The sequence below is a fragment of the Pelodiscus sinensis genome, chromosome 1 (assembly GCF_052426305.1).
Source record: "Pelodiscus sinensis isolate ZL-2025 chromosome 1, ASM5242630v1, whole genome shotgun sequence".
Classification (NCBI taxonomy): domain Eukaryota; kingdom Metazoa; phylum Chordata; order Testudines; family Trionychidae; genus Pelodiscus; species Pelodiscus sinensis.
In genome coordinates this window covers 105,638,696-105,664,206 of record NC_143052.1, presented here as the reverse complement: position 1 = coordinate 105,664,206, position 25,511 = coordinate 105,638,696, and positions in this window count along the sequence as shown.

Sequence of the window (25,511 nt, the reverse complement as noted above, 5' to 3'; positions counted from 1 at the left end):
CCATGAAACATTTTGATATTGATGAAACCCCATTTTTGGAAAGAACAATGTTTCATTAGAAAATTTTCTGCCAGCCTTCCTTTAAGCCCTTTCCCACCCATTCATTCAGATGTAATATAATCAGAATCAAGCTTGGAACCATATATAAAACTAGCCAATAGCCCGTCGTAAAACGGAATTTTCGGGTCTCTCCTGCATGTCCGTCTCTCTCTCTCTCCTCTTCCTCCTGCCTCCCCCCTCTCTCTCAGCTCTCCTCCGCCTCCTGCCTCTCTCTACGTCTCTCTTTCTCTTCTCCCCCTCCTGCCTCTCACTCTCTCTTTCTCTTCTCCTCCCCCTCCTGCCTCTCACTCTGGGGATCGCGGAGCCCAAACAGTCGTTTGGGCTCCGCACTCCCCATGCAGGGGCAAGCAGCGCAAGTGGCTGTTTGGACATCCTCTTGTGCTGCTTGCTCCCGTGCGGCGGCCCAGCTGAGCGGCACAGAAGTCAGCCGAGTGCCACGGCGGGACAGGAAAGGGAGCAGGGCCATATATGTTGCCACCCTGTCTCCTTTCCCCTCCTGCCGTGGCACTCAGTCGACTTCTGCGCTGCTCAGCCGGGCCGCCGCATGGGAGCAAGTGGCACAAAAGGCCGTTTGGGCTCCCCCGCAGCGGCCCGGCTCAGTGGTGCAGAACTCAGCTGAGCACCATGGCGGAGGGGAAGGAGGGCGGGGTGGTGATGTACACGGCCCTGGCCCCTGGCCATGTACGTCACCGCCCTGCCCCCCTTCCCCTCCCGCCGTGGCGCTCAGCTGAGTTCTGCGCCGCTCAGCAGGGCCACCACGGGGGAGCAAGCGGCCATTTGGGGTCCACGCTCCCAGTGCAGCACAGTGCTGCATGGGGAGCGCGGACCCAAAATGGCCGCTTGCGCCACTTACTCCCCCGCGGCCGCCCAGCTGAGCAGCACAGAAGTCAGACGAGCGCCACAGTGGGAGGCAACAGTGCCCCCCAGAGGCAAGACTGTAACACTACAGCGTTACAGAGTCACAGACATTGGGCTACTATATATGTATGATACCTGTAGGAAAGATAGTGTTCCTCCTCTGCAATGAAACTAAAGTGATAATAGGCCTTCTGCAGGTAGTATTGCCCCTTAAAATAGCAATACTATGTGCCCAATAACAAACCACAAGAGTGTGTAAAGATCCTTTTAACTTGGCTCCCAAATGGCAATGTATAAGTTGTGACCTCGAGAGACGTAATGTTCTTATCAGCAGGGGCTGCTTCTCCAAAGCCTAGTTCCACTGTTCAATAGTTTGCTCATTCACATGGTATTCAATGTTTGTACTTTCCTGTTCATAATATATATTGCTCCGTTTCACTATCATAAACAGTTATGACTTGTGTATCAGTAGCAACATTTTACTGACGCACTGATGTTTCTCCAAAGCCTGCATCTACTTGCCAGGATTCCTGTTCATTCAGGATTATTGTGAAGTGTGCTGATCAGGTGGTGCCAGTAGCTGTGGGTCAGTATCAGACACGGAGAAGCTGGTGCTGAGCCAAAAGATCTGTTGTTACTGCTCATGGTCATGTGGCTACAACTAGTTAAACTTTAGAAAATTAAGGAACTCATCTTTCAAAGACTAATACACGTGCATAATTTTACCCCTAAAAGTAGATCCATTTTCCTCAGTGTGATTCCTTTATACGGGTAAAGATTAGTCACGCGCATCAGCCTTTTCAGGACTATCTCCCATATTAGTATAATGTTTTCCTCAAGCAGATTAAAGCTTAGATTGAAAACTGCCATTTCCATGGTTCTACAGGTAAACTAAAGGACTCTGAAGACTTTAGTGCCTGTAAATGTGAGATTTTTAGGGGAGAACTGCTGACAATAAAACTACGTCTAGACTGCAAGCCTCTTTCAAAAGAGGCTTTTTCGAAAGATACTTTCAAAAAAGCTTCTTTTGAAAAAGAGCGTCTAGACTACAACCAGTATTTTGAAAAAGAGAGCCGCTTTTTTGAAAGAAAGCACCCAGGCAGTCTGGATGCTCTCTTTTGAAAAAGCACAGTTTGCATTACATAGCACCTTTTTTTGAAAGAGCACTTTCGAAAAAAGGCATTCTTCTCATAAAAGAAGGTTTTTCGCGGTCGAAAAAACTGCCACGTTCTTTCGATTTACTTTTGAAAGAACACTGCACCAGTCTAAATGCAGGGGAAGTTTTTTCGAAGAAAAGCCACTTTTTTCGAAAAAACCCTGTAGTCTAGACACACCCTTATGGTCCTACCACATATGTATATACTGAGAGATAGAGCCCTGTGTTTTATTTACTTTTATTCTACCCCCCTTCACAGAGATACAGAAATGCCCAACCCCAGCAGTTGCTCCCTGACATCATGTCACTTGACAAGAAAACAACAATCCCAAAACTGAATCAAAAGCAAAAGCACCAAAATCAACTTTTCTCTCCATTTTAAAATAAACACAGGCAGATAATGTCACTCCCATAACTAACTGCAACTCCCCCTTAAAAGTAAATTTCCAAAGCAGAGAATCCCTGGTGGAGGAGATCTTACTGAAAGTCCCACTAATTTGTAATGAGTGGGGCCCTACCAAACTCACCGTTGTGAAAAACACATGAAATCTGATCTCTGCCATAAAAACTGAGTATTGTAGAGGAGGGGCAGGACTGCAGTTGCCCCAGCCAGGGGATTCTACTGTTGGACAGTCTCTGGTTACTAGTCCTGGCTCAGACTGGAAAGGGATGAGACTTCCTCTTCCTCCGTAGGGGCCACTCCCAGAAGTGGAACTGACCCACCTCTGGGAATGAACCCCAGTTGCAGAAAAGTCTTTGGCTGCTGGATGGAGGCTGCCAGGAAAACATGGAGGTATGGTAACTCCCACACCATGCAACCCTTACTTCTGGACTGCCCTTTTATGGTGCTAGATTTTAGACCTTTGAAACCTTCTGATCCCAGTCAGTGCAGATCCCACAACATTTACGCATCAGTGTACTCCTGATGTGAAATTGCTTGGTAATCAAGCTATATAATTTGCCTTATCTTTGGTTTCAATGTTAGGCACTTCAAGGAAGCACTATGTAAATGTAATTTCAAGGCAAAAACGAAAAGGATAATTGTGGCAAGGTCTCTAAACCAGAGTGGAAAAAAAGTTTGCCTTCTGTTCGCCATTTTTAGATGGAAAAACATTCCCTAACTGGGCATCCAGGAAGAGCCCAGGAACCAGTAACACACTGAAATTGGGCACCCAGGTAACAAATGTGGCCATACACCTTTAATTAGGGATATCAGTGTAAATTCTTTTCATTTCATCCACCTGCTTCCCACAGTCTATCAACATTCTCTCTATCTTGTCTGGAAAAAGTCTCCTCCAGCCAGCCTTTATGAAAACCCTAATCTCGTCTAGATCTTGGGGTATTTCTTCCATTGCACTACCAAGGACAATAGCATGCTTTACTAGGGTAGATAAATATTATACATTTTCTTTCACACATGCAGAAACTGTGGAAGTGAATAGCAGTCTAGAATACCATATACTGATTGATAGGGGTGTGCATTTGACCTCAGTAAATGATATGGTGATATTTCCAAAGTGAGATAGATTAAAGAGAGGCAGTTAGTTGTGAGAAATTCTGTCCCATCCTGGAATTAAAGGGCAAGGGCTTATTAAATTGACTTCCCAGGTTTCCCTTTTATGGATTTGGTGCATAGTAAAAGTGTCTTGAATCCACCACCAGCAGGTCTTTAAAGAGAATGGGGTTAGGCCAAATAGTCTGCAGAGCAAAATGGTAATACTGGGTTTGTTTTAATAAGCACGAAAGTGTGCATACATATGGTGTGGCTTCAGAACAGCCCCGCATGGGGGATTAACATTGATCTTTTTTTTATGTGAATAAATTAAATTATATTCACAAACTGTCATTTTAGATATATAGTAAATCCTAAATCTTTAAATCTACATTGTTTCATTTGTATGTATAAGTCCTAAAGAAATGTGCAGTGATGCACAACTATACGCTGACATTTTTTCTGCACTCAGTTAATCATCTACCAACGTGCCAGAAATTATGAAAATAACTCAAGTCTACTGTGAATTCAGCCCTCAGGGTGTCCAACTCCTGCCCCTTATGGAAAGATATTTTACCTCTTGTGGCCCTAAGCCCCCTTCTGCAATCATTACACTACTGCAATCATAGCTGTACACAATGTGCTTTCTGATGTAGCACACTGGTTAATAACACCACTGTAAAATGCAAGTGAGAACATTTTATGTGGAGTCATGATTTCCCTCTGTATAATGTGACCAGAACATATTTAAGACCAGGCAGCCTTGCCTAGGAAAAGGTGATACATAGGTCTGTCATATACAAGGAAATGTGGTTTTTCCTAAATGTATATATTAGTAGTAAACAAAACCATTGAGGGTAAACTGGTAAAAGTGATCCTCCTCTTGAGAGACAGAATTAACATGGCTCCTGCACATCAGAGAGACACAGGAGACTGAATCCACAAGAGGCCTTCCCAGCTTGTAAAACAGAGATGTTCCTTTAGGGACATAAGAAACTAAGCGAGATTCCATCTTTTTCCTTCCCCTTAGGAGACAAGAAACCAAGCCATTTGGCCTCTGGGATGAGAGTGGGCAAGGCTGGTTGGTGAAAAGCTGGACAGGAGACTGTGGGTGAGATAAACCATCATGAACAAAGATTGCATCCTGCTAGATTCAGTTTTAATTGTTTATATGCATGTTTTCACTTTTACTTGCTTGTTATCATCTCTTCCTTTATCTCTTTTACTTTATACCACTTACTGTGTGGATACTTATAAATGTATATTGTGTTCATGCTAAATCAACAGTTCTGTGTAAGGTCAGTGAAGTGTGGGCTCCTAGAAAGCTAACAGGTTGCAATATTTAACTGCCTCTGTAAAGACAGTGAACCCCACACTTTCTCTGTGAGGATACTAGTGTGTGCAGCAGGATGATTTGGGGGGTTAATTCAGGCCTGGAAGAACATGAAGGTCATCCCACAAGAAGTAGCTAGGTTGGACAAAGCCAGGGTGAGGTTTGTGAGCTACTGGCAGACTTTTGGGGTCAGAGCTCTGGACCAAAGCTGAATAGCCACACAGAACTGATGATAAGGCAGACTTTTATCAAACCCCTTGCTGGCCTGGGTGAACCACACAATCTCACACTTCTTCTCTCCTGGATAAGTTTCATATGTTCATGTTCCCCATGGAGAATTTCTGCTTACTTTGGGCTATATCATTATCATGAGGAGACAATCCACACTGGGCCTATGTGACGGGGGTGGTCCATTCACCGCTGGGATGGTACCTCCTCCAGGTCACGCTGGGGGATTGCTCACCAGGTCAACACCTCTTCCCACAGTTGCATGCCATCACTCCATCTCTCTTCTGGTCTGCTGCCCTCCCCTCATACTCAATGGGCAGCTGCTGCCACTTCAAGACTCAACACTCCGGCTAGGTCAGGTTAGAAAGACACTTCTCACATACAGGTTCAGGCAGTCTTCCCATTTGCTGCCCTGCCAGTACCCTTTCTCCAAAGGGTTGGCAGGGGAACTTAGTCTGGCACTTTGCATTTCAGTATAACGATTTTATTCAAATGACTGTTTTCATTTGCTTTTTTGTTTGAGATTATATCGTGCACCAAGTAATCTCCTGTGGTATGAGGAGTGGAACTGGAGACAGGGATTTAGGTTTCAGGGGGGACTGGAAATGGTAAGGGACCAGAGGCTTAGGAATACAAGCTGGGAGACTGGCTGCTGCAACCTCAGCAAGTAATACTGGCCTTGCAATATATTATGTGTAACTCAGCACGATGGTGATAATTATGATGTGCAGTTACAGCAGCACCTAGAGGACACAGCCAAGAACAGAGCCCCATGGTGCTAGGCATTGCACATACATGTAGTAAGCAATTCCCTTGAAAAGCTTATAATCTAAACAAACAAAATGGCCAGTGTGGGGTGGGATAGAAAAGCACAGAGAGGTGCAGAGACTTGTCTAATGTAACATCGAAAGTTAGTGACAGAGCTGGAAATTGAACTCTGCTCCCCTAGCTTCCAGCTCAGCATTCTGTCCACAGGAGCACACATGTGGCTTTAGAAATACCAGATTGTTTTTATAAAGTATGATTTATAAGTCACTCAAAAATTAACTAGTTCCAAGACTTAGAAGCTATAATCATGCATTGAGTACGAGTCCCATAATATAGCCCAAAGTAGCTCAACTCATCTCCCTTCAAACGCCAACAATGCTATGCCTCAGCTGCACCTTAATGTACCACTTTTCCTAAATCTCCATCATACTTTCTGTAATGACTCAGTCTTGTGAGCTACTTTCTTAACTAATTAGGGTTTATCTACACTGCAACACTATTTCTAAATAACTAGCGCTATTCTCGAATAACTTAGTCCGCACCTACACAGCAGGCAATTATTTCAAAATAGTGTCAAAATACTGTCAGCCTGAACTTCTTACTCTGACTCCTGTGACCCTCATTGTATGAGGAATAAGGGAAGTTGGAGGAAGAGTGCTCTATTTCGAAATAACTTCTGTGTAGACACTTATTTTGAAATAAGCTATTTCTAAATAAGATACGCAATTGACATAGCTCAATATATTGAGCATGTGCAGTGTAGACACATTTTAAGCTGTTCAGGAGGATTAATTACTGACCACAGCAGTCAGCAATGGGTCAGTAAACTAATGTGGCTGGAATTTGTGTTTAGAATACTTTCTTCTATTATTAGATACCCTTCCCCCCCCACCATCATTGTAGGACACAAACACACACCCCAGCCTGGGAGCCTTCCTGGTTGTGGAGGGGAAGCTATTGAGATACATAGTAAGTCTGCTGTTCCTGAATACTCCAAAGCTGATAAATCCAGCCTGGAATCAATTCTGTTTACCCTGAATATGACCAAGGGGGGGTCTCTAAGTTAGTGGCCCACAACATTTTCCACAGGGAGATACCTCTCCTGCCCCCTCCTTTTTGAATAGCTGGGATCTAGTTGGGAGCCAGCTCTCATTTAGCAATATGAGAAGAGCAGATCACATGCCACACTCCCTGGCACCTGTTGGTGAACCCCAGTTTGAGAACACATACTCCAGTTTACAGAGTTGGCCCTTGGTTTGAGTCTGAGCCGGAGAAGCAGCACTCACTATACTCCTAGCTATCACTATCCCCATTGTGTCCATCATGGACAAATACTTGTTGGCCTCTAAAGTGTGGTTTCTCCGCTGGATCTGTGAGGATCCCCATTGCCTTTTCATTTATTTTCCCTTTTCTTTAACTTTCCTTCCTGGAAATTGGAGAAATTGGAAAGGGTACAGAGAAGAGCGACAAGAATGATTAAAGGTTTAGAGAACATGACCTATGAAGCCAGGCTTCATGAACTGGGCTTGTTTAGTTTGGAAAAAAGAAGATTAAGGGGGGACATGATAGCGGTTTTCAAATATCTAAAAGGGTGTCACAAGGAGGAAGGCGAAAATTTGTTCCTCTTGGTTTCTGAGGACAGGACAAGGAGTAATGGGCTTAAAGTGCAGCAAGGGAGGTTTAGATTGGACATTAAGAAAAAAATTCCTAACTGTCAGGGTGGTCAAATATTGGAATAAATTGCCAAGGGAAGTGGTGGAATCTCCCTCTCTGGAGATATTTAAGAACAGGTTAGATAGACATCTGTCAGGGATGGTGTAGACGGAGCTTGATCCTGCCTTGAGGGCGGGGGGCTGGACTCGATGACCTCTCGAGGTCCCTTCCAGTCCTATTATTCTATTATTCTATTATTATTCTATTATTCTATTCCTTCCTGCAAACACAGATCTCCAGGCAATCCAGTCGTGTTCTAACAATAGGGGCAGCAGGGGGCACTCGCAGGGCCTCTCATTGTTCGGCTAATGGAGCTTTGTGGATTCTAGATTCCCCAGCTCAGAAGGAGCTTGCTCTTCATGCTGCCTTGCCTTATCCCTATGGCCTCATGAGCCCACATTCTGTGCATTGATTCTGCCCCTGCGCCTTTAGAGACCACGCTTTCTTCCACCTCCTCCCTGGTCTATTTACTCCCATCTGGACTGTACTCCCATTTGAGTGGCCAGACTCTTGACTGGTGTAAATCAGCATAGCTCCGCTGACATCAATCAATGCCTTGAAGCCAATAGAGCGGTGTTCACCTACACCCATTCAGGATCTGACCCTGGAAGCTGTTCCTGATTGTTACAGGCTGTTCACATGGGAATGGAGTGACCACTGAATGTGATCATTTATGTTGGCAACATGTTCACCTTAATGGCTCTTCCATGAGTGCCTGGTGACAAGAGTTCCTGGAGCTGGTGCTGTCTTTGTTCACAAAGGAAAGAGTGGTCTCATCCCAGGAGGAGGATGGTTGAACAGAAAAGAGAAACAGCCCTTTCTGAAGAAATTTTCCTCTGTTATTTTTCAAAATATTTTCCCCTTTAAAAGAGTACTTTCATAGTCCCCATGGCTAATGGAGGGAAGTGGTATTAAACAGCATGGCTTCTGCTTTTGAACTAATACTAAACAGGAAGGAGGGAGAAGGAAGTTGTTTTAAAACTCCAAGAGGAGGAGAAAAAAAGATTCCTGATTGCACAGTCCTACAACTCTGGCATTGATGTTCATCTCCTATGGCTTGTTGGCAGGCGAGGGGGAATTTGTTCATGTTCGCTGGTGGGTTAGTCAGCATTTGCTTTGATAATATGATCTGTCTGTTTTTCTTTTAACAGTTGTTTCTCCTCCACAAGTCAAAGGCAGGAGGTCAAGCCTCAGGAGCAACCCTACAATAACAAACAAGCCTGCAAAGTACAGCACTGCTGTGAAACCAAACTGTAACAAACCAGTGTTTGAGCAACGCATGGTAAGTTAAAAGAAAAAAAGAGGTGGTGGTCAGGAAGGAGACTGATTTATTGTCCTGATTGCACAGATGTTTCAAACATCATGAAAACATTATTTCAACTTCCAAAGACGTGCCACTTAGATCAGGGGGTTCCCTTATAAACCTCCCTTTTCAGTTAGCGTTTGGGTGGGACGTGCTCTTCTCCTTGCTTGCTTCTGAACTCATTCCATTTATTTTGCCAGTTTTCTTTCTTACATAACTTGCCAAAGTATGGACATTATTTCAGAGTACTTGCATCACAAAATGGCTTCTTGCTTTTTCCCCTCGGTGTAGCTCTTATGCTGGTTTGCCTGGTTCTGTGAAGCAATTCTTACCTCAGACAAGCCCCAGTCACAATCCAAGTTGTGTGTCGGTGATGATAATACTGTTCTGCCATTGAACAGGGTCATCACTTTGGTTAGGAGCATAAACAATCTGGCTTTGTCAGCTTTTTGGATTAGTGCCCATAAAATAGTGCCATGCTGGCACTTCCACTCAATTAAAACACTCGGGCCGTTTTCAAAAAGCTGCCACTTGAAGGTAGCACAGTAATAACAACACTTAGCTCATAATTCACATACCAATACAGCTACCACGGTACAGCTGCTGAAATGGAAATGCCTTCTAGGCATTTGCATACAAATCAGTGGTGCCAAACAGCTTCCCTTCACAGATTCTCAGAACAACCAGAAGAACTACAGGGCTAGATTTACAAAGAAACTGATCCTGAATTTCATACCTAAATTTTAAGCACTTCAAAAAACACTGGGATTTGCAAAGCCTGCCTTACATAGCCAATGGGACCCACCAAGCTTCTCCCTTGGAGTTAGATGCCCACATCTGGGATGCTGGACAGTGCCTTCCTCTGCTTGGAATTGTCAGCTGACAAGCCTTTCTTGGTGTCAGGCACCCATGCTCTGTTGGACAGGAGGAATTCCCTCATCACTTTATCCCAGGGTTAAAGTACTCCCCTGGGCTCTGGGAGTTCCAATCCTCCTTCCATCTGAGGGGAAGTAAGGATCTGAATTGGGATTTGCTACCTCTCGGTTTAGCTACACAGACACACAGTTTGAATTATGCTGCACAGTAACTCCCCCGGATGGATGCTGCACTAGGAAACTAAAAGGTTCCTTGTTTGTGTTAGTGTAATCCTGCAGTCCTACCATCGTCACCTTGACAAACCTTAACAGGGGACATAGCTTTCCTTCAGATCAAGCACAACTCAGACTGATCTCAGGCTAGGTCCTGAAGGCCAGGTGCCTGTGTGTTCAGTCTATGTGTCTGAAACTTTGGCAACAGTAGGATTGCTGGCAATGCTGTGGCATCCCTTGGTAACCTGGAGGGACCGAATCTCCCTGTTGTTGCTCCAGGGCCATGGGAGTTCTGTGCCCCTGTGTGCCCTCCCTCCCCCTACTACGTGTTCCTGAATGAAACCCAAATATAAATGATAAAAACAAGTTTCCCCACTAGTGTCCTCCCTGTTTTTTCCATGTATCATTCTGCTTCTGCACTCGAGGAAAAAAAATGATGCCTCATTTTTAAATTAAATTCCTTTTTTATTTTGGCAAGCTGGAGAATTCAGAATACAAAGAAGTGTTTCCAGCAAGCAAGGTAATGGATATTAGATAAGGATCGTTTGCTATGGTTTTTTTAATTGGCAGATGAGGACTCCTGATGTGACTCTAATATAGCACATTTACTTCCCGACTACTTGATACGCAGAGATGTCAAGTCTAGGCGGTCGAGTGGCTTGCCCGTTTAATAGGATGGCAGTGAGAGGGAAAGGATGTATTTGCAGGGCAAAGACCATTATTACTCTCAAGATGTTCCTAATAGGCAGCTAGAAGAATTTCCATTATTATGCACGGAAGTGTTACTTGATGAGGAGAAAAAGGTGTCATCTTAAAGCTCTCACCCTTCAGGTAGTATCTTGCACGGCTTACCAATCAGTGGAGAAGAGCCAACGGTGGGGGAAGTGCAGGAAGTACACTTCTCTGTGTTCCACTGAAGCTTTTCATCTGTGGCTGTAGGCAGTAACACATTCCAACAGAGCTTTCCTTCTGCCTCCACAGCTGACACACTTGCTTATGCTTTGATGACCTCCCTGGCCTACTGAAATCCCACCAGTGACAGGGAAGGGTTTTCCTTTGCAGCCCCTTTGGGCCTCACAAAGTTCTTCTAATGTCCTGTCTGTGTGGGTGGGATGTGTCTCAACCCAACTTACTATTTCCATGTTAGTTCTACAGTAGTGTAGAAGCAGACAGGGCATAGTTAAGGGGCATAGAGCACATCCAGCTGGGCTAGCAGGGCTCAGGTGCTGAGTATAAAAATCATAGGAAATAAGAACTGGGAACTGGGTAGGGATGAGACCAGGCTCAGGAAGGCAATGCTTTTCTTTTACTCACAGACTACAAGAATTTTTGTTTGAAAGCCCTGGTATGAGCAGAGGAGTTGCCTGGATTGCTGTTATTCCCTATGAAGGGGAAGAACATTTGCCATTCAAGCGCTTGTCATCCTGAAAGTTTGTTTAAATATAGGGAGATCCCAGGCTGTCTAACTACCCTCTAGTCTATTCAGAAACGGGCAATTAAAATAGTCTTTCTCAAATGCCACAAATTATATCTCCTTCTCTGAATCCCTTCTTGGCTTCCTTCCAGTATGCAGAATCGAATTCAGCTCTTTTCACAGAAGCCTTGCTTAAATCTCTGCTCTGCTTTCTCATCATACTGATTCTTGGCCCTTCATTCCTCCCAGGAATTCAGCTTCACTGGCACTCCCTCAATTTCCTTCCCTTTTTGTGGTTTCTCTGCCTTCTTCCATATTTTCCCTTAAACGTTTTCCCTATCTCTCTATCTCACACATCCACCTTTATTCAAATCTCTTTTGAAGTCTGACTCCTTCGGAGAGGCAGACACATGCTAAGGCTGGTCAGGGCATAAGATGGAGAGAAGTAAGGGAGTCCGTCACAAATTGCTGAATGGCCATTTAGTGACTAAACTTGTACCACTGAAGCCAGTGAAAGTTTTGGCTATGAATTCAATGGGAGCAGGACTGGAGGTTTAGTCTGCAAGCTCATCAGCACAAGAATTACCTTTTCCCATAGGCCTTTGTGTACAGTTCTGTGCACATTGTTTGTACTTAATACATTGCTATTTATAACAATTGAGCCTGCATGCACATAAGCTGATAGGGTATAGACAGAGCCTAAAAAAGGGATAGTAAAGTAATGGATTAGGACACCACCAAATTAGCAAATTGATTGAGGACTGTACTTCAGAGCCTCTGTAGACTCAAAACCTTAATTTGTCCATATTTTATTTGAGAAACACGTAAATGCTGAATAAAATAAATGAATCTGAGTGTGCCATTTATTTTCAAAAACTGCTGATTGAGTGTGAGGATGAAATAGTCAACATGGATAAACATATTTATTTTAAAAGAGCCAGTTGTAAAGTATATTATGTGAGGTACAGGTATGATATAAAGTCCCAGCTTCACCTAAGAGATTGACACAGTCATATATTCTTGTATTATGCTTCTGGTTTATATTAGCTCACATTCTCTTTCAGAATATGCCCTTCTGTGTTCTTACAATCATAGCTATAACAGCCCAATGGCAAGCCCATTTACTACCTTCATGTTGATTATTTGTATTTCTCTTCTCTTATACTGTCTTATGAAGGAGTGTACTTAAGAGTGTTCATGGCTGGATGTAAAATGTTTGCTGTAAATACCATTCTTAAAAACAATGTTCTTTATTGCAAACTGATTTGATGTTAGTAATGGTACAAATATATAATCAAGGCAAAATAACCTAAAGTCTTTTCACAGGAGGAACGTCTGTAGGCATCAGGATCCCGACATTCTAATCATGGTTGATCAGAAATATCAGTTTTAACGCAGTAAACTGGATACACAGCAAACTTTATGTTCCAGTTCATCTGAGCCCACTTCTTTTTACCAGACATTAAAGATACATTGATGTTGTTCTCTTTTGGACAAATTCTAGAATAAAAGTTCCTATTAAAGGAGCTTAAAGATACAGTGGAATGTTTGGGAAGTATTTGGTGTGTGTATGTGATATGCAATATTAGAGGCTGAAGTTATTTTGTAAGGGGCAGAGTCTGTAAATCCAGAAAGGGTTGAATGATGTGTGGATTTATAACATGGTAAAAGGTGGCTGAATATTTACCCACTTTTAAGGGTTTGCATGGATTTGATGTAGTACTTAAATGATCCTAACTTTATTTCAGAGAAGTAAAAACAGTGGGATAGGATGGTGAATTTAGAGATCAGCCAAGTGTAAGATTGGGTTCATATATTTAAACCATAAGGGACCATTGTGATCACCTCATCTGATCTCCTGAATAACACAGGCTGCAAGATTAGCTGTTTGAACTAGAGCATATCTTCTACAAAAATCCATTCTTGATTTTAAGATCTCCAAAGATGGAGAATCCATCACAACTTATTAAATTGTTTCAATCATTAATTATCCTCCCTGTTAAAAAATGTATGCCTTGTGTCCAATTTGAATCAATCTAGAGGGCTCAAACCAAGCAAAGTTCAGGTAGACATTGTGCAAGCTTCCCTAGCACAACTATGTAATCTCCTTAAATCCTAAACAGCCACCAGCCTCAGCCACTTCAATCTTCTGACCTCATAAGTATTCCAGTTCTCTTTAATGGTGAGCAGAGTCAAATAATCGTGAAAAATGTGCCAGAATATATGATGGTTTTCTGATATGAGAAAAGTCCACTAGTGAGGAGAATAAAACCATCGCCCAGATCACTTATTGTTTAAGACAGAATTTGAGCATAAGTTTTCATAGGCGAAATAATTTTATTAACCCAACTCAGCGCATGATCACTTTACCAAGGTTGGATAATCAGATTGGTATGCTGTCTGTCTGCCGACACCACAACATCCAAAAATATGGAAATGGACAATGATTTGGATAAGAAAAAGTCAAGTTTAATTTTGTGGGGAATAAAACCCTTCATAATTGGGGGGATATTTAAAAAAATGCCCTTTTGCCAAAAATCTCTCATTGAAGAACACTTTAGCCAGCTTTAAAGAACATGTTGAGTACAGACATCTCTTTGAAACTGTCCCTTGCCTTCCTAATCAACTTCCTAATCATCATATTTGGTCAGTTCCTCCACCAGAGGAAACTTACAGTTATCCAGCTGCTCCTTGCCTGCAGAAGGAACCCAACGTGCTTTACAGACTGTGTTCATGGTGTGGTCCACTGCATCCAGTCATGAGAGCCACAAGTATAAATGTAGGTCTACTTGGGTGGCTTTTAAACACGAGCTTACATCTCCTAAACTTATGTTACCTTGTATCTCCTCCACTGTCTCTAACCTGTAGTTATCCCTTTCTCATTGCCCTTTCTCACTCATCTCCTGCCCAACACACCAGCTCTTTTTATGCCCTTATGCTCTTCCTGCCCTCTGTCTTCACCTGTCTCCACATTTTCCTTTCCTTAATTTTACAGTACTTTACCCTAGCTCCTTTTTCCTTTCTGCTCCCCACTGATTCAGGTCTAATGGAAAGTAATGGTGTTCATTTCCAAAGCCTTCTCTGGCACTGACCCAAGACACTTCTGAGATTGCTTCTCTCTTCACAGCGTCTCCAAACCAGTTGCCACTTTGTTTCTCATATACTAGGGTGCTTCTATTCAACCAAAAGCAAGGTAATTTTAAATAGAAATGAAAATATTCACCCGTTTACCTTGCTCATCAGTGATGGAAGAAACATAATCGGACTCATCCAATCAAAATTAACCAGTAAATATCCAGTTTCATTCATTTGCAAACTGCTTGTATGCAATCTACAGATTAAGAATTGCTCACTGGAAGAATTCAGCAACAAATTAAATAGGGAATTGTAAACAGCTTGCAGACTACTTGGAAACAGAAAAGAAATTTATTCATTCACATTACCTGATATTAAGTTCCAGGTTGATAAGCAAGACAACAGTATTTACCTAAATCTAATTCCATGAAACAGTAAAAGCGGTGTTTGTTTTCCAAAGAAGGACATGATAATTACAATTTCAAGAGGCATATTTATACCATGCTTTCAAGCTGGTCACAGTGAAGAAGGAAGGATCATCTCTGGTTAAAGCACTGGACCAGGAAACAAGTTCTGGGCTCGTTTTCCAGGTTTGCCACCGACTTTCTTTGTCATCTTGGATAAGTACCTCACCATCTCTGTGCCTCAGTTCCTTATCTGTTAAACGGTGATAACAAGGCTTATTTTACCCACTGTGAGGGATCATACAAACTCCACACTGGGCCTGAAGGGGTTAAAGGACAACACTGGACCCTGGTAGTCCTACTTCTCCAGGGCTATAGATTATGCTCCAACTGGAAAGGAAACTTAATAGAGTAACTCAATTCAGAATGGGGAAGCTGAGGAGGTAGATAGAAGTACTCTTAGGGCTCAAGAACAAGGGTGCTGAGGAAGCCTCCCTATGAAGAAGAATGCCTGGCTAGTGCTGAAGATTTAGTTGTCTTCCCCCTCCCCCTCCTTGCTATCTCATATTGGACTTGGACTCATTGGGGGAAATGGATGGTAGGCAGTGATCATGGCAACAGATCTGGGGTATCCCAGAGTGCAGGACACTGTTTTTTCATAGGGCCTATGGCACATCCTGGTGGCTTTCCTAACACCTGCACTTGTTGCAGGATGGGCATAAGCCTTGTTTCCACTCCTTCCCCTTCTAGCAAGGAGAGGGTAAGGATATTGAAAACCCTGGGATGATAATGATAAGCCACCTACAAGGATTAGGCAATGGACTGCAGGCCCTTCCCACTGGGAGGCTGAAGACTGCAAGGTGGGTGTCCTAACCAGTTTGCCACCTGGTTCTTTGAGGACTCTGTTATGCCCAACCTTTATCTGTCTTGTCTAATTTGATTGTAAACTCTTCAGGGCAAGAACTTGTCATTATTATGTGTATATACAATTCCTCACACAACTGGGGCCTGAGCTCATTTGGGGCCTCAAATTGTCCAAGTATGCTCAATTGTTGGCAATCCAATCAATGATTTATTATAAAGTATTATTATTACTACTGGTATGTCACACAAATAAATACCAGTAGTAATAATAATAATTTATAATAAATCATTAATTGGATTGCCAACAATTGGGCATACTTTTTCTATACCTATATGTTTTGCTCGATGGAAACTGTTCTGATCAGTTATTGAGGGTTGAGATAAAAGGTAATACTTTCCCCATAGAAGGGTTATTGGAAGACTATTTAAAAGATATAGGCAAAGGTAGTGTTAGCATTTTTCTTTCTTGTTAGCTTAATTTGCTACCCTTAGGGCTCAGCATATGCAAAAACATCTATTGAATCCTCCCATTGTGAATATCTACTAATTGATAGACAGTTCTGCCCATGCTGAATCAAAAGGGAAATGATCCAAAAGAAAATAAAACATGATAGGTTAAATCCTAAAGTCCTTAGTAAGTTGTTCTCATCTTTACTGGGGATAACTCTAAATAAAGCCAGAAAGGGATTTGCCGATGCAAGGGCTAAGTAAAAGTTTGTATCAGAATGGCAAGATTTGGCTTTCTGAATTTTTATCATTATTCATTTTATCTCAGATAGACTGTTCCTCTTTCTTACATGGAATTAGTGAAAGAGGTCAGTCCCATCTCATGGACAAATAGCTCCTCATATTTAATTCTTAAATTGAAAATTTTGCAAACCACTGTGCTAAACCAACAACACAGGATCTTTGGTGTTCGCAAAATGCAACAAAAATATATTCAGTATAACTCTAGCATATCTGGAAACAAAACTCCTTCTAAATACAACTAGGTAAGGCCCGTTGTTGACTACACAAAGTCATTTTGCATAGATGCCATGTATAGGAACGTTTAAGAAATTAAATATATGGAATAGAATTTTTTAATAATGTGCTTGCAAAAGGGAAATAAAAAAAAACAGTTTTAAATTTGTAGGGTTTCAACTTCAAACATTCTCTTACACAGTAAATTTGAATCAGAAACTCGTAAAGCTTCCATTACTCTTTCCGTAACTAATCTGAATTTTTTGTGATTCTTAACAGTACAAATCTTCTTTGCACTGAAATGACAGTTGAATGGATGACATGATTTTAATTTTGTTAGCAAATATTTTTATGAATTCTAATCATAATAGTCATGAATTTTTCCTGATGAAAAACAAAAATAAATATTTAAAGCTTTCACCCAGCATATTCTGGTGTAAAAAGTAGTACAGGCAGTCCCCGGGTTACGTACAAGATAGGGACTGTAGGTTTGTTCTTAAGTTGAATTTGTATGTAAGTCGGAACTGGTACATATTGTAGGGGAAACTCTAGCCAAACATTTCTCCAGAGATCAGTTTTATTCTCCCACACCTCACTTCCCTCAGTCCTTTATTCTCAAGCTGAGGTGTCTGCTGAGAAAAGCCGCTCTGCGTCTCCCTGGTCTGCTGGGGGGAAGCAGCTAGTGCGGGGTTGCCTCACCCCGTTTGTAAGTAGGGATCCGATGTAAGTCTGATCCATGTAACCCAGGGACTGCCTGTACATTCAGCTAATTTAAGTGGTAGGATTGTTTATGCAAAATTTGGTATCGGTAGGTAATTGAAAAGTATGACTTTATTTTGAACAAAAAAATCCACAAACAAACAAACTCTTCAAAATATATAATAGATTACAGAACTAACTATTAGAAGCAGTGTTGAAATGCAGAGGAGTTCTATCCTGAACAGCCAGGAATTTAGAAGGAAAGGTCATACTTTGCTGCATGCCTATCTGCCCGGTTCGTGACATCTCAAACTTAGAAGTAGCAAGCCCCTGCTTTTCATAAGCTTCCCTTTGGGTCTTCTTAAGATGAGAAAGGCTTTCTCCAAAACAGGAAAGGTTTGAAAACCTTTTAGCTGGGGATTGAGTTGGCAATAAGAACACTTCTTAAGTCTCTTTACACTGAAACTCTGCCGGGAAAAACAGTTTTTCAGAGCTTAGAAATTTTTATTGCAGTATTTCTGCTGAGCTTCCTCCATAGCTAGCACAAAAGAATTTGAGATCTCTGTCTTTGTTTCCACGGGCAGCAGCCAGCAAGTCCATTAAAGTCTGAGCCACACAAGATTCTTGACATTTTGTTATGACAGGTAAGAATTTTTGGGGGGGAAAGGAGGAGGGATAAAGAGGTGCTTAAAGGAAGACATGGAAGGATGAACTTTGAACCAACAGGGCTAGCATGCAGTGCTTCAGTCACAGTGAAATCAGAGGCGGGAGAGAGATTTGGATGTTCTGAGACAATTAAAGAGGAAAATACATGAGAGTAATAGACAAAGGGACTACCCAGGCCTTTAAGTCTTTCATATCAGAATGCAGAGATTCACCATGCCTATGGAAACTCCAAGAATCCCTGTGCATCATGCAAGAAATGTACATACCCTCTACCCCCTGCCCTCTGTCCATGTATTTTGAAGAAGAGAGGTTGGGGCCACAGCAAAGTGTGGCCCTTTAAATAGGTCAGTGTCACTGTGGGTACTAGCTTCAAGTCATCCTGTGCTCAAGAGACTGCCAAGATTGCCCCTATGCCTAGTCCTTTCATGGGGGCATAAAGAGAGATGGCTCCTTGAGTGCTAACCAACCTCACATGCCTGTATATGGCTGAAATAAAAAATGTTTGACATCAAAGAGCCCAATCTACAAATATATGTATTGAAATAAAACCTCTACATCTATACTGAAACTGGCACTTAGGGAAATGATGGTTATTCATGCCTCTGGTTGCAGCATGTGGATAGATGCCTAGTAAAGCATCTATATTTAAAATTAATATCCTCATTATAACGAGGAGAATGAAAACTCAGGCTAGAAGTTGTCAATTTGTTTGTGGTTTCCTACCTATCTGCAAATGTCTTTGTTAATTAATAGTCACAATATGGAAAATTGTGGCAATTGTAAGTTAGAAACACAATTCCATACCTTGATATATTTGTCTCTGTTTTGCGTGTGTCAGTGCGAAAATCCTGCTTTAAAGGAAGTTTTATAAGGCAGGAAAAGCTGTGCTGGTCTTCAGTTTCAACTTACTTTCCTTTTACAAAATTATGGTAGTGGTTAGACAGTGTTAGACTTAGTGGTTAGACTTGTTTCAGGGAGCGAGGACTTTACAGATTCAACATGTTCCAGATTCCAAAACAACTTACTACAGCTTTCCTATAACAAATGTTATATCTTTACCATTGTCACATGTACATCTCTCTATCCCATGCAATAACATTTTTCATCTCAATTTTGTCATCCACTTACAAGTTGTTGGGTTAAGCTGTGTAGGCTCAGTATGCATAGCACACTGCCAAATGCATATGTCTCTGAAAAAGTAGCAATTGCTGAATGCTGCTGCATCCTGCAATATTTTGGCAAACTGACTCAACCATTACAGCGATTTGACTCATCCTGTTTTTCATGCACTCACAAACTCTTTAGGCCTTGCTATTGATTAGGATAATTAACATAGTTGTACAGGAGGAATCCTATAAATCAAGATAAATAAAGCAATTTGTTAATTTTGCTTTTATATCCCATTGTGCTCGTAGATTCTTTTAAATTCTGTTTCTATTGCAGAGCCATTAGCAGTGGGTAGGAAGAACCCACATGTGGTAATTATGTATTTCCTTTTCTCAAACAATTTGCCTAGGGACTGCTGTGTGAGGGGAAACAAACCTCATACAATGTGAACAATTTTACCTTACTAGCTAAAGTTTAGGTTTGTCTTAAATAATCTACTCAGTAGCCTAACCCAAATCTTGACCCTCTAGGAATATGATCAGGGTGGATAAGAAACAGTGCATTTGGTGAGGGGAACAAGGAGTGGAACTCTTGTGCAGACATGAGCTAACAAATGCCATTTTGGTTAAAAAACAGATCTGGTTCACAGGGAAATTTAAGGTGTGTGTGTGTGTGTGTGTGTGTGTGTGTGTGTGTGTGTGTGTGTGTGTGTGTGTGTGTAAACAAGAGGGGGAAAGGGGAAGTTAATACATATAAACATAAATCAGAAATGGGGAATTTTCAAAAACTAATAGAGGGAGCAAAGGGACACAATGAGACATCTATGACCAGCAGAAATAAGGAAAATAGAGACTTTAAAAAAGAATCCAATCAATAGCACTACTTCATTTGGTAGAATTACCAATAATAATACAGAAAAGGGAGAGTGGTTCAATAAATATTTCTGTTTGGTATATCAGGAAAAAAAACAGATGACATAATCTCATATCTCATATAGCGTGATGATAATATCCTTTCCATTCCACTGGTAACTTTAACAGATGTTAAACAGCAACTAGTAAACAAAGACATTTAAAAATCAAGCAGCCCAGATAATTTGCACCCACTAGTTTTAAAAGAACTATCTCAGGTGCTTGGTGTCCCATTAATGTTGATTTTCAATAAGTCTTATAGCACTGGGGAAGTCGCAAAAGAAAAATCCTTAAGTTTTGCCAATTTTTAAAAAGGGTAAACAGGATAACCCATCCTAATTATAAGTCTATCAGTCTGATATTTATCCTGGGCAAGATAATGAAGCAGCTGATCATGGACTCGATTAATAGAAAATTAATGCAAATAAACATGGGTTTATGGAAAATGCATCATGTCAAACTAATTTGATAACTTTTTATAAGATTATAAATTTGGTTGAAGGCATTTGATTTAATGCAGGACAATGTTTTGATAAAAATCTAGAATGATGTAAAATTAACATGAATTAAAAACTGTCTAATAGATCTCAAAATATCATAATTGATGGATAATTATCATGGAATGGTTGTACTGCATGTCCGTAGGATCTTGCAGTGTTTGGATCTTGACCCTATGATATTTAACATTTTTTCCATGAGTTGGAAGAAAACATAAATCATTGTTGATTCAGTTTTCAAATGACAAAACTTGGGGGGAATAGGAAATAATGAAGAAGAGACATTAAGCATTCAAAATGATGTGGATCATTTGCAAAACTGTATGCAAGATGCCAATACTCATTTTAATATGACTAAATATATATATGCATCGGGGAATACACTAGAGAGGCCATACTTACAGGATGAGGGACTCTATTCAGAGAAGCCATGACTGAAGACGGCCTGAGGCTTATGGTGGATAATCAGCTGAACATAAGCCCTAATATGAAGCCATGACACACGATCCAGAGATGCATAAAGAGTCATCTCAGGTAGGAATAAAGAGGTTATTTCACATCTGTATTTGTCACTGGTGTGACCACTGATGGAGTACTGGGTCCACTTCTGGTGTCAACAATTCAAGGAAAATGTCAATAAACTGGAGAGGGTTCAGAGAATAGCCACAAGAATGATTACAGATTAGAAAACATGTCTTAAATTGATAGTCTCAATCTGACGGAAGAGAAAGTGAAGAGATGATTTAATCACAGTCTGAGAGTATCTATATAGGGAATAAATATTTAATAATGGTCTCTTCAGTCTACAAGAGAAAGGCATAATGGGCTAATGGATGGATGTGTAAGATAGACACATTCAGACTGAATAAGAAGCATCTTTTTAACAGTGAGACTAATTCACCATTCCAACTCCATCACTGACAAGTTTTAAATTGGGATTTGATTTTTTTAAAAGATCTGCTCTAGGAATGATTTGAGGGAAGTTGTATGGCCAGTGCTATACAGGAGGTCAGACCAGATAATCACTACCTTCTCTTCTAGTCTCATGATAAGGAACATCAGTAAGGACACAAGACCCACTAACTTCATTTTGCATTGGGCTAGACCTTAAATGACAAGAAGTTTTGTTGGAATCCCAGAAAATGTATTTGAAGTGAGAAGAAAGGGGTGGGGAGACAAGATCAGCTAAGAGCAATGTGGCCTTGAAACTGATTCTAGTTATTCGAAACCACCGTGCTTCACTGAGTGACAAATTTTCTCCCTTCCACTGTCTACTTTCTCTGTTGTTTACATTTCCCAATCTCTTTCCCTGCCATCATTTATTTTTATTTTCAGGGAAGGGTGCGGATTTTTAAAAAAATTTGGTAACATTTTCACTCTGATTTTCCATTTCCAAAGTGGCTTTTGCAAAAAATGCTGTTGGCGAGGTGATATATTTAAAACTAGCAGAACACTGTCCAGGTCTGTCTGGAACTCAATTAATCCGTAAGCCATTAAGTAAATGAAATCTAAAAATGTTTCCTTGTTCCTCTGAAGTATCAATGCATTAGTGCAGTCTGCCCAGGCTCCAAGCCATTAAAATAATAGAGTTAGCTTGCCCACGCACTCATCATTTTCAGGGAACTCAGCCTCATGCCCTGCGCTTATTAGCAGGAAGGCAGATCATATTCATTCTTTTTTTTTTCCTTGTCCCTCTTTCTGGAAGCTTTCCCAGAGCAGATACCACCTGCCCTGCTCTGAAACTAAACCCCACTGCCAAGTTACTTGTGTTGTAACTCCCAGGGCATCCTGGGAGATCCTAAAATGCTAACTTCCCCTCCCCCATACATCATCTCAAGCTCATGATAAAACTGATACACTGCAAATGAGTGTAAACAACAACCTGTCTCAATTCACCTGGCAAGGAACAGATAATTAGGTCACATCTGCTTTAACTTTTCTTTTTAATTATCAAAAGTAGACGTAGGAAGAAATCAGGGGAGCAATTGTAATGTTTGGGGAATTTGCCAGTGCAGCACTTGCTTTCTGCAAAATCCTTAAATCAAAAAGTTCTGACTTCATCAGGCACTGAGACATTGGTTTGTAAGAACCTTAGGTATGATACAGCTGCCATTACCATTACAGTTCAGTGCTTCCTAATTTTTAATGTATTTATTACCTGAACACTTCTTAAAATGCCTTCAGAATAGCAGCTGCCAGTACACTTTATTGTTACATTTTATAAGAATTATATTAATATATTATTTTACTACCATAACACAAATTAATCATGCTGCTGAAATACATTTTAATAATCTTATTGTGCTATCATTTAGAAAAAGATGGAAATCTTGTATTTCCTCTGTCCTACCTTCTGTACAGTTCCTTTTACTTCACTAGAGGCTTTTTGTGGTCTGGTGGCTAAATCATGAAGAGTATCCAGGGAAAAAATTGAGTTTGGAATATTTGGGTTAATTGAGTCTGATCCCTTCATATTTAAAGTTCAGATTAATACTTAAATCTAAAATCTAAACTTAAACAATTCAGGCCTAGAGTGGATTTTGCTTCTCATGAGAAGAGGCTACAGAGCATATGGAAATCTAGATTTCAATGGCAGAAGCTCTAGGGGCATGTCTACACTATAGAGAAGATCAACCCTCCAAAGGTCCATCTTCCAGTATTCATTTAGCTGGCCTAGTGCAGACCCCCAAATCAAACGCTGAGGACCATCCCTGCTGTAGCTCTGTATTCCTCATTCTGCCAGGAGTAAGGGAAGTCAATAGAAGCATGTGCTCCCGTTGGCCTCGCACTGTGTCGACACTGAGGCAACGCAGCTTGAGGTAAGCTGAATCTAGCGACGCATTTTGTATAGCTGGATGGTGTACCTTAAGCCAACCTGCTTGGTTTAGAGTAGACCAGGCCTAAGCGTTTGCCACCCACATGTGATCTTATGCATGCTTTGCCCTAGGTCATCTCATTATCATCTCCTTTTCCAGGTATTTCGGTATTTCCTGGCTCCACTTACAAAAATAAACTACATTAGCCTACAGGAATGACCCCAAACCCTACATCTTGCAGGAATGACACTGCAGGGTTTGGATGGCTATTCCTACAGAATGCCATCCAATTTTATTTTATATTATTTTTCAGGAATGGAAACGATTGCAACTCGATACCATGTCAAGCCTTTGTGTTCAAGCCTGACTAAGTAGTAGCTCATTCCACAAATAGCCTCCACTGGACCAGATTCTGATCTCAATCCAGTGTAAATACAGCATAATGACACCCTTAAAAACAATGACGTTATATAAATGTAGATGAGGTGTAAATAGGAGCAGAATTTGTCTCACTGATGCTACTTGCTAAATAGAATACTATATAGTGTGAGTAAATGTGGACGAATCTGGCCCTAACGGGTATAAACACCCTTTGATGACTATGGGTATGTCTACACAACAGCACTAATTTGAACTAACTTAATTCGAATTAGTTAATTCCAACTAAGCTAATTCGAACTAGTGCATCTAGACCTAAAAACGTGTAGCCAGACCGTGCCCCTTTAAGGGCTCCGGGGTTGGGAGGGGGGCAGAAGAGTTTCCCTGGTGGTGCCCAGAGTGGCCACCAGGGAAAGCTGGGAAGGGCTAGCCTCCCACTAGTTCGAATTAAGTGGCTACACAGCCCTTAATTCGAACTACTTAATTCAAACTAGGCCTTACTCCTCGTAGAATGAGGTTTACCTAGTTCGAATTAAGCGCTCCGCTAGTTCGAATTAAGTTCAAACTAGCGGTTTGTATGTGTAGCACCTATCAAAGTTAATTCGAACTAACATCTGTTAGTTCAAATTAACTTTGTAGTGTAGACATACCCAATGGGAGTTTACCTATGTAGCCAGAGGAAGTTTTAGTTGAGGCACAATCTTGCTTCTGGAGCAGGGGTTCTTAATCTTTTTCTGAGCCTGCCCCTCCCAGCCCCCTGAGCCCACTATAAAAACTCCTTAGCCCCCCTGTGCCACAGCAACTGGTTTGCTGCATGTAAAAGCCTGCAGTAGAGGGCAGCAAGCAGGGCAATTGTCCAGGTGGCATGGCGAGTCAAGTCTAATGCTGGTCATGCTTGGTGCCCCTTGAAACCTGTTCCTGCCCCCGCTTGGGGTCCCAGACTCCTGACTGTGAACCATTGCTCTATGGAATATTCAGGGTCTAGGTGAACTGGTGATTTGTTGTTGTTGTTGTTGTAACATTGACACTTACCTCTCTTTCATCCAATCCTGCCTTATAACAAGGTAAAAAGGGGTAAAAACAAAAGCTACCGCATCACTATAAAAGCAATCACTGTCTCTTTTGTTCTTGTTAAGCTGCAGACAAATTCACATGGCCACATCCAGGTTCTGGTGCACAGTATGAACCTGCACTGATCTTCTCATTGCTGCCTTTGAAATGAGCAGAAACAGAGTGTATGTTAGCAACAGCTAAACAAAGGCTCTGCAAATTTCCCTTTCCCCCCCATTTGCTTATAAGTAAAATCCAAGAGCCTAGTCTCATGTCTCATTAGGGTCCTGTAAATCACATTATACCTACCCAGAGCTTTTTTAGTGCATTTCTAAAGTTGAAAAGTGAATTAGAACTTTAATCTACCCTCGCGTGCTATCTTAATTTAGTGTTAAATTTAAAATTGCTTTGAATTACAAATCAGTTCAGAGATTTACTGGTAAGGCAATGAGCTTGGTTTCTTTCCCTGCAGACACTTTTCTTACCGTAAAGTGTCCAAAGAATAAGTTTTGGAACACCTTCCTCCCTAGATAATACTGGCTGGTTTGTAGTCTGTCCTCTGGTGAATTTAGTGCTGGTAGAAGTTGGTGATTCACTACACAGTACACTAAAATATGCTGTTTTATCTATCAAACACATACAACAACGTAGGAAGATGCAGCTCAAGT